Source organism: Scardinius erythrophthalmus (assembly GCF_964197995.2).
Source record: "Scardinius erythrophthalmus genome assembly, chromosome: 14".
Taxonomy (NCBI): Eukaryota; Metazoa; Chordata; class Actinopteri; order Cypriniformes; family Leuciscidae; genus Scardinius; species Scardinius erythrophthalmus.
The window spans coordinates 14,014,695-14,020,694 of record NC_138234.1 but is presented as its reverse complement, the minus strand read 5'-3'; the positions used below and the strand labels follow the sequence as shown (position 1 = coordinate 14,020,694).

At 37.2% G+C, this 6,000-nt stretch overlaps 1 protein-coding gene across 3 annotated transcripts in view; it reads left to right on the top strand.

The window, feature by feature from the left end:
• LOC308701992 (uncharacterized protein) overlaps positions 1-4,841 on the top strand; it is a 24,309-nt gene extending 19,468 nt beyond the window's left edge. Inside the window, exon 8 of one of the 3 annotated variants that reach the window (XM_081384539.1) lies at positions 4,548-4,841. The gene's annotated coding sequence lies outside the window, so the exon portion shown is untranslated. Of the gene's footprint in view, positions 1-3,601; positions 4,034-4,547 lie in introns of those variants that run through there. The other 2 variants (XM_081384541.1, XM_081384540.1) reach the window with 2 other exon arrangements.
• Positions 4,842-6,000: the final 1,159 nt, after the last annotated feature.

Below are 6,000 nucleotides of genomic sequence, written 5' to 3'. Positions count from 1 at the left end.
AGAACGATTACAGTGCTTTACAACTATAGAACAAATAGAGTTAAATAAACTTATCACTTCATCTAAAACAACAACATGTTTATTAGATCCTATACCCACTAAACTACTGAAAGAAGTGTTGCCTATAGTGGAAGAGCCTCTCCTCAATATTATTAACTCATCTTTATCTTTAGGTCATGTTCCAAGAACATTTAAACTGGCAGTTATAAAACCACTCATTAAGAAACCACAATTAGACCCAAATAACCTAGCAAATTATAGACCCATTTCAAATCTTCCTTTTATGTCTAAAATACTAGAAAAAGTTGTGTCCGCCCAACTGGGCTCTTTCTTACAAGAAAATGACATCTATGAAAAGTTTCAGTCTGGATTCAGACCGCACCATAGCACTGAAACTGCACTTGTTAAAATCACAAATGATTTACTTTTAGCTTCTGACCAAGGCTGTATCTCAATACTAGTTTTACTTGATCTTAGTGCTGTATTCGATACTATAGATCACACAATACTCTTAGATCGACTACAAAATTATACTGGTGTTCAAGGACAAGCATTAAGCTGGTTCAGATCATACCTATCTGACCGCTACCATTTTGTCTATTTAAATGGAGAAAAATCGATCATAACTCCAGTAAACTATGGAGTGCCGCAAGGATCTGTGTTAGGCCCTCTATTATTCTCAATATATATGCTGCCACTTGAAAATATTATAAGGAAACATGGAATTAGTTTCCATTGTTATGCTGATGACACTTAAATCTATATTTCATCACGGCCGGATGAAAACGCTAAATTATCCAAATTGACAGAGTGTGTTAAAGATATAAAAGATTGGATGACGCGCAATTTTCTTTTATTAAATCCAGACAAGACAGAGGTACTACTTATCGGTTCAAAAAACCGCCCACAAAACCTCTCACAATACAACTTTAACATAGTAGGATGTCCTGTTACTTCATCCTCTACAGTAAAAGACCTGGGTGTTATACTTGACTGTAACCTGTCTTTTGAAAATCATATTTCATATGTTACAAAAACAGCCTTTTTCCACCTTAGAAACATTGCTAAGCTACGTAATATGCTATCTGTTTCTGATGCAGAAAAGGTAGTTCATGTGTTCATGACCTCAAGACTAGATTACTGTAATGCTTTATTAGCTGGTTGTCCTGCATCCTCAATAAACAAGCTACAGTTAGTCCAAAATGCCGCCGCTAGAGTTCTTACTAGATCAAGAAAATTTGACCATATAACACCAATTTTATCATCACTACATTGCTACTGACCTATAAAGCCCTAAACGGCTTAGCTCCAGTCTATTTAACAGATCTTTTATCGCCCTATAATCCATCGCGCTCTCTAAGATCACTAAATTTGAGGCTTTTGGTCATACCTAGGATATCCAGATCCACCAAAGGAGGGAGAGCATTTTCACATTTAGCTCCAAAACTCTGGAATAGCCTTTCTGATACTGTTCGTTGCTCAGACTCGCTCTCCAAGTTTAAAACTAGATTAAAGACTCATCTCTTCAGCCAGGCATTCGTATAATACTTTTAATCTTGCAGTTAAATCCGGTCTCTAGTTCATAAACGCCAGAGGAGAACTGGCCCCCGACAGAGCCTGGGTTCTCCCAAGGTTTTTTTGTTTTTTCTCCATTAGGTCACGTGATGGAGTTTTTTGGTTCCTTGCCACTGTTGCCTTTGGCTTGCTCAGTTGGGGATGCTTAATTTAATTAATCAATCAACAATACTATTGATCAGCATTACCAAACGTGGACGTTTTACACTAGAAACAAACACTGATGTACTATTTTAATTTAATACTGTGAAGCTGCTTTGATACAATCTGTATTGTGAAAAGTTGACTTGACTTGACTTGATGACATCATCACAACACGCATGCTCCACATTATACGTCATGTCTGGTTATAAGATTTTTAAAAAATCTGCTGTATAAAGTGGATTATGTCAGTGTTCAAAATTTCTGTTATGATGTTGCAATCACAGTAAGTATAGCCGCTGTCTGACCGGAGGAACCTTTTCACAGTTCCTAGAACTAGGCTATTGGCTAAAGTACCCAGATGTCGGCGTGTTCGCACCACAGGAACCTAGGAACGATTTTAGCTCTAGGAACTCCATTTGGAGGAACTAATTATAGGTCCTACTTCAGAGTAGGGTCTAAACCAGCACTATAGGAACTACCCGTGACGTTAGTGTACGCTGATGACCGAACGCACGCGGAACACCAGCACCCGCCATTTTTAAAACAGCTATAATGTAAACACACAGATTATAGCCTATATATTTACTCCAGAAACTAACTATACAAACATGGAAAACAGTGATAGATGGTTCTCTAAACCTTTATGCTTAAGAGAAAATCCAACGCAACTTTGAGGGGACCAAGCCAAACATGATTATGTTTATCTGCCCAGCTAACACTGGACATCAACCACACGGCATAGGCTAATAACCTTTTTTTCATATACTGTCTACTTTCTATAACAGTTCTATCTAATAACATATTAAAAAGTAGGCCTAACTGTTAGACAGATAGCTAACTAATAAACACAGAGAATGCAAGCATTGTTTGCTCTGGCGTTCTCAGCGCCGTCAATAAAGGTCCGTCGCGCCGTCAAAATAAAAGTCACCGTGTTTGCGTCACTCCCTTACCCCTCCTACCAGTTCCTATGGCCACTTGGCCAGTGCGAACGCAAACAGCAAAACCGAGTTTGGGGGAGAGTAGTTCATAGAACTGTTTAGAAGTGGACAGTTCCTATAACTAAGTTCCTGTACTTGGTCGGAAAGCGGCTTATGTCTTATTTTACTGTTTTTATTTAGTAAGTGGTTCTTAGTTCTTTTGTTGTAAAAGCATGATTTATTCACACTATCATGTTCAAACATCATAACATATTCAACAACCAGTAAAGACAAAAACAGTGTTTTATCTTAATTAGTAGGTTAATTATTTTATAGAATTCGAGTTGTCTAGATCCACTGGTCCAGTGGTTCACACTCTGGTCTAGATCTATACAGTATTTGCACAGATTAACCGAGACATAAACATTTATTTATTATTAAGTCTAATATCCAAAAAAAAAAAACATTAACAGTGATGTAAAGATCTTGTCTGCTATTTAGTATAGTGAAGTACTGTAATGATGAACAGTTCAGATGTTTCTCCTAATACAAATGACACTGTCGGAGCTCCACATATAATAGACTCTCATTGAACTACAACATGCACTGACCCGATGTAAAAACAAAGTGTGTTTGCATATTCAGTCTGTTTTATGGTGCTTAATTTAACCCCTTGTTTGGGTCTTAAATATAGACACCTTCTACCTTATTTTGTTTATTCTCAGGTTAGGTAAAGTCAGTCAAATTTGTTCTAAACAATAAGTATATAAATTTCCATCCTTCAGTCGAAAGACTGCTCTGTGGTTTAGTTCAGCTCAATATTTAGTAAAACAGAGACTTAAGGCAGGCGAGCTTCTTAATTTCAATTATATGTATTTTTTTTTAATTAAATACAGGTTAATTAGTTTACATAAAAGGTACTAATATATAAAATAAAAATAAAAGCAAACCAAATAATTTACAAGCTTTCATCTTCATGAGGCGCAATGGCAAGGCATCTAACACAGGAGAGGCCGTCCTTGGTGGATCAGCGTCTGACTGGACATGCCATCCCAGCTCTTTTAAAGTCCATCAACTTTTGGACATCTTCAGAAATCTCCTCCTGGACACTCCCTAAAACTTGTTCATTGGTCATCCTCTCCTGGAAACCCCCTAGGACTTGGTTATAAAGCCTTTGCCTCTCCGTCCTCCTTCTTCTGGACCTTTTCTTCATCGCTGTATCTTCTGTGTCTCGTCTGCAACACATAGACGGTAATGATTGCATTTTTCTTCTTTCTTTGGTAAAGCTCTTTCTAATACATTTTCAATTTCTCTCTACTCTGCCATATGCTTAATAAATGCTTACAACATTCAGTGTGTTCTGTTTTTCTTTATAAACCATCTTCTCAATAAATGACTTTACATCACCAATTGCAGTCTCTTTTTTATAAACCATTTTCTTAATAAATGTTTTTACAAACAACAGTTGTGGTGTCTTTTCTATAAACCAATAAAACAATTTATCAAAACATATCTCAGTGTCTTTTCTATAAACCAATAATAATGGTTTCCTCTATATAAAGATTTCCCTTATAAGAAATCTATTACAGCATTTTTCCTTTATACCAAGATTTCCCTTATAAGAAATCTTTTACAGTGTTTTCCTTTATATAACGATTTCATTACAGACAATATAAGCCTGTTTATATGAGTCATAAAAGAACAAATTGCATGTTTCACACAACAAGTCATAAGGGGGAGCCAAAGCACCATCTTCTGCATTATAATAATTGCTGTTGGAAAAGAATAGGAATTTGCTTAAATCTTATTAATCAGACTTGTTTCCTTTATGTAGATTAAATTAAAACCGTTTTGGACATGTAGAATGTGAATTATGAGGTTTCTTTTCCCTTTGGTCTCTTCTCTGATCAGCTCACTTCTTGTAGCTCTGATGTCATAAACCAGCACAGCAACAGTAGCCACGCCCACCAGAGCAGAGACGACCAATCGGATCACAGCTTCAGTGAAACCACAACAGTGGATGTGGTCTGAAAAAAAGAAAAGAAAAATGCTATAAAGTTTCCATATAAACGTATATGATGGTTTTGTGGGTTAGTAGGAGCCCAAGCATCTATTGGGAAGGCAATGAATCCACAAGTTTTCCTGTGTATGTGTGTGTGTGCGCAAATTTAATATCAGTCCAGCAGGCGTAATGATATGACGCAGCGCCTGATAATAGTCCCCAGCTCGTAGCCTATTATCAGGCCGCAGGCGCTGCGTCATATCATTACGCCTGCTGGAATTATGGTACTGCAGCAAAGTCTCTTGATTATTACGCAGGAATGAGAGTATAGTTCCTAGCCATATCAGCCTAGAAAATCACAACTTTTCATTTTCCGTCGGTCTTGGTACACGATGTAACTACAGAAGAGTCAAGTTTTAAATATGAAAAATATCGAAACTCTTTGGTCATTTTTTTGAGAGAGATGCTAATGGTCTTGTCCAATTCAATGATCTATGCTAAGCTATGCTAAAAGTGGTACCGCCAGACCCAGAGATCGGCTGAATGGATTCAAAAACGGTAAAACTCAACTGTTTAACTTTGGGGGAGTTGCAAAATGAGGCTATTTCCAAAAAAAAGTGGAGTATCCCTTTAACTGCATGCCCCATGATGTAAAGGAATTTTTTTATTTTCATTGATTGCAGTATGAATCTCCATTTGGAGTAAGACTTTGAAATAATATTATAACTGACTTGTGTTTCTGACTAAATGTGAACACTGTGAGACAAAGGGGGAGACAGCTGAAAAGGGAACCTCTGACCCCTTGGGATCAGAGGTGGTCCCATTTGGGACTTCTGAGTTTGGAAGAATAAACTCAGAAGAATTAGATCACTAGAAAACCTGTCCTTCTAGCGATAAGAGCCGGCCTGTAAGAGACCTTGGAAAAGATATAAAGGCTCTGTTTTTCTCTCCCTCGCTGTCGCACTTGTTCCACAGATTGTACTTGGTGACTTCTGTGTGGCAACTGGGCCTTCTTGCAAGAATAAATTTATTTTCTTAATGACCATTTGAATTTCTGAGTGTCTCTTTAAGCAGTGATGATGATGTTCAAGAAATTTTTGCCACAACAATGATCTTCAAGAATGTTAATCTGTTCTCAGTTGATCACTTGCTGCTATATTTGCACAATGTACATGTTTTGCCGATGTAAAGTTCAGATTGTTGTATTAAACTCAATCATCTCTTGCTGAAAAGCTTTTCATGTGATTCAGTGAGTGATGCAGCGGATGTTTAGTTGCTCTCTGGAGTTTCATTATAGTTTATGGGAAGAAGAGAAACACTGACTTTACCAAACAATTATCTTAACAGCAGTTCAGACGAGAC